We start from the raw sequence: 12,551 nt of genomic DNA on the forward strand, positions 1-12,551 counted from the left end.
GGTTTTTCACAGATAAGTACAGTTGATTGCTTTATGGATTACTTTGGTAGTTCCAGGACCAGATCTTAGATTCAGTCCTGGGGTCTAAGCTGAAACCAGATTAGCAAAAACGTTTTAGTTACTGTGATGAATTTTCATGAATATAAAGCTGTTTTAAAAGTTCACACTTAGAAACTTTTCGATGTAAATCTGACTATGTTGTTCAATGGGAAGAAATAGAGGTTGCAGGCAAAGTATGATCACGTTACTTTTGTAACCCAGCACTAGTCTCCTAGGGCCAGCACTGGGGGCTTAACTCAAACCAGGTAGGTAATTGCGTTTCAGTATTTCGTATGATTTTTAAAGAATATTTTTTTTTTTTTTTAAACCTTTATTTGGAGACAAACAGGTACAAGGGAAGTGTACATTCAAAACATACAGTCACATTCGGCCATTGCAGTGGTACGTCAATGCCTAGAAAGCATACAAAAATAAACAAGGAGACACGAGGAAGTACAGGGCAGGGCACCAGTCAATACAAGGAGCAATAACGAAATGTGCAGTAGAGGTTAGAATACAACGATCCAGCATGGGCAGGCGAGCCAATAAAACAATGCAATATGAATACAGTACATTAGCGGAGGGCACGTGAGTCAGAGGGAACACAAATATGTGGGACACAGGACATAAAGGTGCCGCACAGGGATACAATCTGAGTTCCCGATAAAATACAAGTCCGAAGGGAGACTCCCACCCCTCAATAACTCGCAGGAAAAGGAGACAGTCAGCCCCCCCCTCGATATTGGAAGAACAGCAGGTGTTGTGTAAAACCCAGCCCATCATGATGTCATTAACCTATCCCCTCGCGATCCTCAGGTTCAGGATCAGAGTCCCGCACAGCCCTGGTCAGGAGGTACACCTGGAGCGGACTCCAAAAATCCTTTGGTCTGCATCGAACAGGCATCAAGTCAGAGTAGATATTGTACTGATCCTGACAGTAAATGAGGTCAGTCACCCAGTCTTGAAATCGCGGCACCCTCCCACGACCCCAGCAACAAGCAACCCTACGCTTAGCCAGCAACAGGGCCACGTCAACAAATCTACGGTGAGAGGCAGGTACGTCCTTAGAGAAGCCAAGTAACATCACTAAGGGGTCAAACGCCACCCCGTCCTCCGCCATAACCTGCAGGGCGTCATGAACCTGAGTCCAATATTCCAAAACCCCCGGACAGCTCCAAGCCACATGCAAAAAGTCAGCGCCTTCCGCCCGACACCTAACACACCTGTCATCCTCCGCCAAATGAAACCGTAGTTTCCTCGCCGGGGTATAGTAGTACCTCTGAACAAACTTGTAATGGATAATTTTAAGGCGACAACTAGAAGAGACATTGGCCGTGAGCCCGCAACAATATTTCCACTGCTCGTCTGTAATAGGAGCACCCAATTCGGCAACCCACTGCTCGCGCACCCGATTGGTCGGGACCGATCGCTGTCGGCGAATAGCCCCGTATAACTTCGACACCAGGTGTCGCCCATCCGAAACCAGCAGCCCGTGGAGGGGGAGGGTAACCCCAGGCTCCGAAGGGTAGTCTGGTAGCAGAGCACGCATGCCCTGCCGCAGGCGGACAAAGTAGAACAGGTCTAGAGGGGAGCAAGCAGCCGAACCGAAGAAATGAGCCTGCGTACGGAAGGCACCCTCGTGAAACAAGTCGCCCCACGTAAGGACACCTAGCCGCTTGCACATTCTCTGAAACCCCGTCTCCAACAACAGCGACAAATCCGGATGATAAGACAGAGGCAAGGCAGGCGAGTAGAGAAAGGAAACTCCTAGCACATGAGCCATCCGCTTCCAAGCATCCACCGTGCACGTCACCGTCGTGCGAGGCGTTTCCACATCTGACACCTTGCCCAAAACCATCCCCTCCAGTGGGAGCGGGTGGGCGACCCAATGCTCAGCAGCAATCTGGGGCATGAACGGCGTGGGGCGCATCCAGTGATAGGCATAATGCGCCTGAGCGCTGAGATAATAAAGTTCAAAGTCAGGGACGTCGAAACCGCCATCAGCATAAGGCAACGTAAGGGTAGCCCAGGCCACCCGTGGCTGCTTGCCCCCCCAGAACAATCGCAGAAGCTCGGAACGAAGTCTACGAAAGAAATAAGCACCGGGATGATACGGGAGGTTTTGAAAGAGATAAAGAAAGCGGGGCAGGACTACCATCTTGATAAGAGACGCCCTGCCGGCCATGGAGAGAGGCAAAGACATCCACCTGGTGACATCATCCGCCAGTTTAGTAATGGCCACACCATAGTTGAGCCGAACCGCGTCTTCCCTGTCCAAGGATATGACAATACCGAGATAACGCAACTCCGAGTCGCACCATTCCAGAGGGTAGTCAAGGGGAAACCTGGCCACCGCAGCTGTGAGGGGGAAAAATTGAGATTTCCGCTAGTTGATATTAACCCCGGAGACACCTCCAAAAGCGACCAGCTCCCGCAGGAGCGAATTAAGGTTGTTCTCAGGGTCCTTGACATAGAGCGTGACATCATCGGCGTATAAAGAAATGCCGACCTGCCGCTGAAGACAATTAAAGGCACTCTGCTGATGAAACTGACGAATCCTACAGGCTAGCGGCTCGATGGCGATAGCAAACAAGAGGGGTGAGAGGGGGCAACCCTGTCGGGTCCCTCTCGTGAGAGGGAACGAGGGGGACAGCACCCCATTCACTACTACCCTCGCCATCGGACCAGTATATAAAAGCTTAACCCAAGAGATGTAAATCCTGGGGAAACCCATCCGACAAAGAACATCAAGAAGGTAGCCCCACTCTACAGAGTCAAACGCCTTAGTGGCATCAAGAAAGATAGCGGCAACCGGAACAGTGGGATCAATGGTCGACACAAGCGAAAACAAAGTGCGAAGATTGTGAGAGGTAGCGCGGCCGGGCACAAATCCCGACTGATCAGGCAAGACGATAATGGGCATGAGTTCGGCTAATCTCACCGCCAAGACCTTTGCGAGAATTTTAACATCGCAGTTGAGCAATGAGAGGGGCCTGTAGGAGCCCACATCCAGTGGATCCTTACCCGGCTTAAGCAGCGACGTGATGGCGACCTCCCGCATGGAGCCCGGTAGGCGTCCCTCCTCCAGAGACTCCTCAAACACCTCACGGAGCACAGGGGCCATGACGTCAACATAACATTTATAAAATTCAGCAGGGAGGCCATCCAGCCCGGCGGCCTTCCCATTAGAAAGAGACATGATGGCATTCCTGACCTCCTCCACCTCTAGGGGCCTGCCTAAGAACTCCCGATGACCATCCGAAAGCCAACAAAGCGCTAACCCATCGAGGAAGCCACCGTATCGAGTCTCACCCGTCTGCTGTGTCGTGTAAAGGTGTGCATAGTGATCAATAAAAGTGCGCTGAATCTCCGAAGTGTCTCGACAGCGAGTGCCATCCGGAGACACCAATTCCAACACGTCCGACCCATGCCTAGGATGTCTAGTAAGGGCAGCGAGGACCTTACCGGGTCGCTCCCCCTCGCAGTATCGCCTCGCCGTCCAGTATTTCCCCCTATGCTTAGCCTCCCGAGCAGCCTCCTCCTCGTACTCGGAGAGCTTAGTGCGGAACTGGGCCAAAAGAGCGGGATCCGAATTCACCTGCATCCTGCGCTCCAAGTCTCGCAAATCAGCCTCCAATCTCTCGATGGTCCGAACAATCGAACGGAGTACACCACCACTTTTAGAAATAGTAACACCCCGGATCGTAACCTTGAATGCCTCCCAAATGACCTCAATGCTTTCCACAGAACCCTTGTTTCTAGGGAAGAACGCTTCCACCTCCGCACCGAGTTCCTCCTTGAACACCGGGTCAAGCAAAGCAGTCGGAAACAAACGCCAAGGCGGGCGCGGCCTATGTAACCCGGGGACGGATAAATCAACCTTCACCGGACAGTGATCTGAATACGTTCGAGCCAAATGTGTAGCCTCCCTTAGGCCAGCCATCAACCCTCTAGAAAGAAACACATAGTCCAGTCTTGCCCACGATCGAGCGTGTGTGGTGTAATGAGTGCCCTCCCTAGTGGCAGGGTGGGTGTACCTCCAGCTGTCAACCATCCCAGCCTCCTCCACTATCCCCCGCAGCACATCCCTAGCCTGTACATTGTACTGAGGGCTACCCTCCGACCTGTCCAACTGGGCCTGGAATGCAAAATTAAAATCACCCCCCCACACAATGTGAGTAGCATCCACTGCAAGGACATGACCCCACAGAGTGACAAAAAAGATTGGCGTATCAACATTGGGCGCATAGCAATTAACAAACAGTATAGTGTTCTGCCCAAGCCGTCCCCATAGCAGCACATAGCGCCCCTCAGGGTCCCCCAGAGATCCAAGTTCCTGAAATGCAAGCGACCTTTTGACAAGGATGACAACCCCACGAGCATAAGAAGAATATGAAGCAAACACCCTGGCCGCAGCCCACCTCCCGCCGAAAGTGGGGGAGGGAGCGGGCGCAGATGCGTCTCCTGGAGAAAAGCAACATGAATAGCATGCCTGTCCAAATACTGGATCACACTGCGACACTTCCTGGCATCATTAAGGCCCCGTACATTCCAGGACAAAATCGAGATCTGATCAACAACAGCAGTCGACATCACACTGAGTCAGGGCCCCACGGGACCCAATAACCAAATACAGGGCATCCAACTACCAGCAACAGCCAGCGACGGGTCCACGCCCCAGGGCACGGACAGACCCCCACATACACTCCACATATTTCCCTGTCATCTCCGAAACAACCAAACAAGAACACAACAACTCCCCCCCAACCGACCCATCCATGCAGCAAGCACTCAGGACGCCGCGCGCCGCCAAGCCATCCCACGCGGCCCACAACTCGCACACGTGCTACTCTCGCAGAGTGCGCCCCGTCACGTGGCATCCTAAAATGGCGGCCGTCGCTCTCGGGCCCAAAATGGACGGGAGCACGGAACCCAGAACCAATCCCGTCAGATAGGGAAGTGGAACAGCCTGGATAGCGGGCGCCGCGACAGTTCCATGCACTCAAACAACAGTAGCAGCTCTCAAATCGAACCAAAAGTCCCAGGCAAACAGACATGGACGGCTTCATCCCCACCCCATCCACCCACCTGACACCACCCCAACTATCAGGCCACGTACACCCCCCCCCCCCATCCCCCAACACACATCCAGTCAACCAACAGAAGACTAGAATCCAACCAAAAGGTAAACATGGGGCACACCCTCCGGGGAACCTTCCAGAGGTACACGACGCCACTCCCTCACGCCACGCCAGTGTCCGCGCCAACGAGTATCAGGCGGCCCCAGGCGCAGCGCGGGGGGGTGGGTGCCCAGAGCGCGACATCACACATCACCATCCTGCGGTGCCACCCCAACCCCACAAAGATAGCAAAACGCACTCATTCATCACAATGCAAACCCGACCCACGCATCAGCAAAAAATCAAAAACGGACAATAGCTAGGCCTCAAACACTGAGAAGGAAGCCAGCAGGTCTCAATGCAAAAGATACACGTCCACAATACTCCAAAAACCGGGAAGAAGAGAGACAAAGTCCAAAGTCACCAGAATCAGGCGACCTCCTCCTCAGCCGCCGAATGTTCACCCTCCGGATCTCGATCGTCACCTCGATCCGCAGCAGCTCGCTCGCGCTGGAGGCGCTTCGCAAAGTCCTCAGCGTGCTGTGGGTTGGTGAAAAAATGTTGCTTAGCCTGATGCGTCACTCTAAGCTTAGCCGGATAAAGCAAGGCGTAGTCCACTTGAAGGTCCCGAAGCTTCCTTTTCACCCCCAAGAACTTCCGACGCTGGTCCTGCACCATCGGTGTGAAGTCGGGGTACATGGTGAAAGACACCCCTTCGAAGGAGAGAGCCCTGTTAGTGCGGGCAGCCTGAAGAGCAGCATCTCGATCACGATAATTCAAAAGGCGTGCAATGATGGGACGCGGCGCAGCCCCAGAGGCCGGACGAGGTCCCAATGTCCGATGCGCCCTCTCGACGATGAACTGGGACGAGAAAACTTCCGTCCCAATGGCGCCCACCAGCAGCCTCTCCACATAAGTCTCCATTTTGCCCACATTCGTGGACTCCGGTACACCTACTATGCGCACGTTGTTGCGCCTACTCCTCGCTTCCAACTCTTCGTTCTTAGCGGCAATGACACGCAAGATATTGTCCATTCTCGCCAGTTGGGTGGTATGGGTGGCCGCCGTGTCATCATGGTCCGAAATGCGCTGTTCTGCCGCCGTCAAGCGCTCCTCATGCACGTCCAATTTCTGAACGACCGCATCCATGCGCGACGATATCTTGTCCACTTTGTCCACTATAGTGGCGAACCCCTGCCTCATCTCCTGCATCATTTGGGCGAAGTCCGGTGGAGGTGGGTGCGGGACACTCTCAGCGACATTCGGGGGGGGGGACCGCGAAGGCCCAGCTTCCTGGAGCAAACGCGCCCCACGCCTGGCCCCTCCAGAGTCAAAGGACAATTTGGACTGTTTAGTGTCCGGTTTCCCCATGACGGTGGTACAGTAGGGGAACGAGGCAAACGGGAGTCAGGACACAGGTCGGACAAGGGACCCGGCCAGGCATAAAGCAGCTCGAATCGCGGGGGCACGAGCAGGCCAACACGCCCCGCCACACCCAACGACGAGCAATGGCCGTCTTCGATCCCAGCCCAAGGGGGCGAACCCTCAGAATCCAAGTAGAAAATCAGTTGCGCCTCCGTGGGCGATGGTATCTGGACAGGCAGATGGGAGAGCCGAGAGATAAGTCCGACAACAGGGATGAGCCAAGCGTCTCGCCCGGCCAGCGCACGAACCTGGCGGAAAAGGGCGGAGCCAGGCCTACTCCCCACGTGCAGAGCCCCGGACTGGCATGAACAGTGACGCCGGGCAAGAGGGCATCAGACTTCCAGAGCGCGAGTCGGAGAAACTTGGGACCCTCGTAACTTCGGCCAGCAACCTTCGAATGGCTCAGGAGTTGGACCGTGGGTGGACAGCCGATATCCCAACCGATCCGTGGGGTCAGTTCAGGGCGCAGCGATGGTAATCAGGATACCTAGGCGGATAATAGCTCCGGGCAGCGGGAGCCTCACGACAGTGCGGCCATTCCGCAGTGCGCCCTCTAGCGCCCCTCATAACGTAGTCTTTACACCAAGCTGGTGTATATTTTTTCCTATGACTCAATCTTTGTTGATTTACATCCATACTATGTTCACACTTTCGCCAATTTACATTTGCATGAGGAGTCACGTTTCCACGAGGTGTTATCCTATCTTTCTTACGTGGACAATTTGTATCATCAAACTTGGGAACCTTTACTACCTTTGAAAGACTCCAAACATTGCCTTCTGTCAATTCTACTACCTGTTTACCTACTATGACAACTAGCATGGGATCAGAAAACCGAAACTCACCAGACCTAATAAAACCAGACTTCTTCACTCGCACCCAATCACCAACTTTGCATGGAGCACTGACAATAGAATTCAATTCTTTGGACTCTGACCTTTTAACCCTGCCACTCACCAGATCTCTCATCCATTGTTGACTCATATTACAAATACCCCTTCTCCCACGCATTTTTTCAAAAGGGGAAAAATCACCTTCGCTTCTGGGAGTGTTCCTATAATCCCATAGAAGTTTTCTCACAGCATCATAACAATTTTGGCCATTACATAAAGCTAGTTGCAACCCTTCTTTCAACACTTTAATCCATCGTTCCACTATACCATTTCCTTGTGGGTAATATACAGAGGAACGTTTATGAACTATTCCATGATTATCAAAAAATTACTTCATTTCACCCGACGTGAACTGCACATCATTGTTGGACAACACGGAAATGGGAAACCCTTCCTTTTCAAAAATGCAATTAAGAAATTCAATGACTATCTTGGATGTTACATGTGGCACAAATTTCACTTCTGTGGCATAAACAGGATTATGACCAAAACTCATAGGGCCAGCAATGTCTACTGATACACATTCCCAAGGTCTAGAAGGCCTTGAAACAGAATCACAATGATAATTTACTGTTTTCAAACATTTGTCACTAACTGTACATTCAATGCATGATTTAACCTTTCTTTCTATGGATCTATCAATTCCAGGCCACCAAAATTCACACCTGATTCTCCTTTTCATACCAGTCATACCAGGGTGTCCTTCGTGGGTCATCTCTAGAACAATATCCCTGAAATCTTGAGGAACGACTAATTGCAATCCTCTTAATAAAATGTCGTTTTGAATAGATAACTCTTGAGCAATTTGAAAGAAAGGTAACAGATCTTGAGACAGTTCAGCTTTCTTTGGCCACCTTTACAAATGAGATGACACATTTGTAATCCTCATCATTATTGCAAGCAGTTCTCCATTCCTCTTCTTTTATGCATCCTTTACAAACTTCACATATAGAGACATCTCTATCTGGATCCTCATGACAAGCAACAACGTTGTCATCATTAATGGGTAGTCTTGAAAGGCAATCAGTTAACACATTCTTTGCACCAGGAATGTATTCTACATGAAAATCGAAATCTTGTCATTTATATTGCCATCTAGCTATTCTGGCAGTAGCTTTACTACATCCTTTCGTTGTGAATAAATCTACTAGTGGGCGATGGTCTGTTCTTACTATAAACCTTGAACCGTATACATATTTACGAAAATATTCAATTCCCCACCAACAGGCTAGAGTTTTTTTTCCAAGGTAGAATATTTGTCTTCTGCACCTCGTAATGGCCTGGATGCAAAAAGCAATTGTAACAAGACCTTCATTTTGCTTTTGCATTAGCACAGCGTCTATACCTACGTTACTAGCATCAGAAATGATTATAGATTCACAAGACGTATCAAATGGGGATAGTGCAGGTGCAGAAGCAATGTATTTCTTAAGATAAGCAAATTGTTCTTTGCAGTTGGAATCCCAAACAAATAATTGATGATTTTTCATCAAATTTCTTAAATGCTTGGTTTTATCAGCAAAGGTAGGAATACATTTGGCATAGTACTCTGCTAATCCTAAGAAAGATCTGAGTTTATCTTTATTCACAGGTTCGGGGTCATCTTCAATGGCTTTTACTAAACTTTGCTTGGGTGAAATACCTTTTTTACTGATAGAGTGACCTAAATAGTCAACCGACTCCATGCCAAATTTACACTTATCTTTGGTTAATGTCAACCCATTGTCTTGAAGAATAGACAAAACTTGGTATAGAATCTCTGAATGCTCTTTTACATCTTTCCCAAAGACTAATATATCATCTTGAAAATAAAGTACATTTGTTAGGTTCTTAAATAATGTATGCATGACTCGCTGAAAGACTGAAGAGGCTGATACCAACCCAAATGGCATTCTTTTGTATCGATACGCACCCTCTGTTGTAATAAAAGATGCCAAGTGTTTGCTGTCCTTGTGCAATGCTATCTGATGATATGCGTTAGATAAATCTAACGTGGTAAAAATAGTGGCATCTTTAAGTTTCAAGAACATTTCACCTATATTCGGGAGAGGATGTCTGTCGACCCAAACATTGGAATTAAGATCTCTCATATCGACACATAATCTCACCTTACCATTAGGTTTCTGCGCGACTACAACTGGTGAAAGCCATTCAGATGATTCGATCTCTTCTATCACATCTAATTTACAAAGCCTCTCTAACTCTTTCTTGACAGAATCTCTCAATGATAATGGAATATTTCTAACTTTATGAACTTTTGGGATGGCATTATGCTTCAATATAATTTTATGTACAAATTTCTTGAGTAGTCCTAATTCTGATGAAAACACTTTTGGAAACAATATTTCCCATTCATTGTTAGTGACTGTACTGACTTGGCTGATAATATCTGAGTAGCCCAATTCTTGTTGAGGGTGGTTGGGGTCTAATTTAATCATCAAATCACGTTGTTGTGGCCACCCTAACAAACATGAGCCCTCTTTGGCAACATAAATTCTCGAAGATATTGTTTTTCCTTTAAATGAAATGTCAGCAGTAAAATAACCTAAAACGTCTATCGGTTTTTTGCCATAACCAACTAGCTTAATGTCAGATGGAAGTAAAGATACATTGGGAAATTCTTTTAGCCATTCATCACCTATCAATGTGTGTCTGGCACCTGAATCCGCCATAACTTTTATAAATTTTGTACCTATCTGTAACATGCAGAAAGGAGCATCTTTTATTTCTTCATCAATTTCATACAAGGTTAATACGTTGTCACAATCATCTACATCACTATCAACTTCATGAACATTCTCTTGTTTAACATTTCTGACATCTACAGTATAGTTTTTAAACTTGTTCCTACTCCTGCACATTCTAGCAAAATGTCCTTTGGATCTGCAGTATCTGCATACTTGACTTATTGCTGGGCATCGTTTGTCAGTGGCAACGTGACCAGGAAAACCACATTTAAAACAAATTACATCTCTTCTGATGCTGTTGTTCACTGAAGATAAAGGTTTGTTGTAGTTGTTTTCTGTAGATTTCTTCCTAACTACTTGGACTTCGGATGTTAATGTTTTCTTTTCCGATAACTCTTTCTTTTTTTCTGACAGTTCTTTCATGCCCAATTTCATGTCTTCAAAATGATGAGCTATGTCAAGAGCTTTGGTAAGAGTCAATTCCTTTGGGTCTAATAATTTTTCTTGTAACTTGACATCAGCAACATTATGTACCAATTGATCCCTTACCATTTGATCATGAAACTCTTGGTAATTGCACTTTGCCGCTAAAATGCTTAAATCTTTTACGAATGAGTCAACAGGTTCAATGGCTAATTGTAGTCTACTCAAAAATTTGTGGCGATCAACAACTTCATTAACCTTTTTTATGTACTGCTTGTCCAGTTGCATTATAGCATTCTCATAAACATCGCTTTCCTCATCGCTGGAATTGTCCATAGCTATTGGAGGTAAATGACTTAGAACTTGTCTACCTTTTGCTCCAAGAGAATGCTTCAAAATTGCCAATTTCCGCTTGTCAGTATAATTATCACCTCCAATTGCTTCTAGATATGCTTCGAAACCCTCTCTACATTGTTTCCACTCCAATGGTGGTTCACCTGGAGAGGCTAGAAATCGAGGTAAAGCGTTGAAGCTTTCCATTTATAACAGTACTTGTGTCCAAATAAAATAAAACTGTGCTAGGTATTGAAATTGAGTGTTAAATAGCTTTATCTGTGTGTACTTTTTTTTATTCAGTACACTGTATGTAGTGTAGGGCAACAGCTATTGTGAGGTCACTGCTAAGCAACATGTAAATGAAGTTTAGACTCTTCGGTGAGTCATAATCCTTGTCGTGGCAGCAGGCAATGGAATGAATACGTTCGCTTTATTCTGACACTGAAATACGTCACAATCGTTTAGTTGCAGGGCAGCGAGGATCGCTTTATTCTGGCACTGAAATACGTCACAATCGTTTGGTTGCTGGGCAACGGGGACAACACAGTTGATTCTTTTGAAATTTAGCGCTCGTGTGCATGCGTGAAGCACAGTGTCTCTTGGAATTTTGTTGCGCATGCGTGATGAGCAGTGCTATGAGAATTCTATTGCGCATGCGTTAGAAAGCTTGAGCGAGAGGATGCGCATGCCTAAAGTGACGTATAAGCTGAGCTGTACGCGATCATCTAAAAGAAGCCAAAATTAAATAAAAGTCTCACCGCAAACTTCTGAGATGCAGGGTTTTCAGTCATGGATTAAATTCGGACAGATTTGTTCTCTATAACACCCTGGTTAAGAACGATGGTCGGAGGATACCAACGGTAATCTTGATCTGCGGCTAGCAGGGCTTCAGAGCGGATTTGTATCCCATCCTTCGTCGCCAGTGAAGTAATCTCTTGAAAGATGATGCAGGAAGCAGAGTTATATTGTTTAATAAGATTTATTGAAGAGAAGAGTAAGTAGCGTCTAAACAAGCTTGAGCCAACCGATCTATCTGGAACTCCTGGAACCACTCTTCACTCCGAGTGTTCCAGGTTTCAGATAAGAACGGACGACACCACACTTGGTTGAGCAGGAGAGAGGAGGACTCGAGATCGGGGGGGGCAGGGGATTTGGGGGAATCCAGCTGGAGAAGGGGCAGACAACAAGAGCAGATCTCGGCATAGCACAATAGTTTGCATGGCATTACCAAGTGTTATAGACGAGGTGACAAACAACAGCCACACAAGGCATGTCTAGCTTTGTTAGTGAGCTACACCTGCCAGTTCTAGCTGGGAAGGACAGGATAGCTCTTGAGGAGGAGGAATTCTCCCTTAAGGAGCTAACCAACACACTTTCTGGTGTGTCCACTGATAAAGCACCAGAGCCTAACAACCTGCCACTTGAAATGCAAAAGCAGCTCTTCTTGATTGTCGGGTCCCACATGCTTAATATGTTTAAGGGGCGCAAGGAGAAGAGGCACTTCCTGCAGACCTCCGCCATGGAACCATAATGGTGACCAGACAAGCCTAGGAATATCTGCAGTGCCATTTGACCAATTTCTAGTCTCAACACAGAGATGAAGTGGTTAGCCAAAATGTTGGCTAATC

This window comes from Lissotriton vulgaris, chromosome 4_1 (assembly GCF_964263255.1).
Source record: "Lissotriton vulgaris chromosome 4_1, aLisVul1.2, whole genome shotgun sequence".
Classification (NCBI taxonomy): domain Eukaryota; kingdom Metazoa; phylum Chordata; class Amphibia; order Caudata; family Salamandridae; genus Lissotriton; species Lissotriton vulgaris.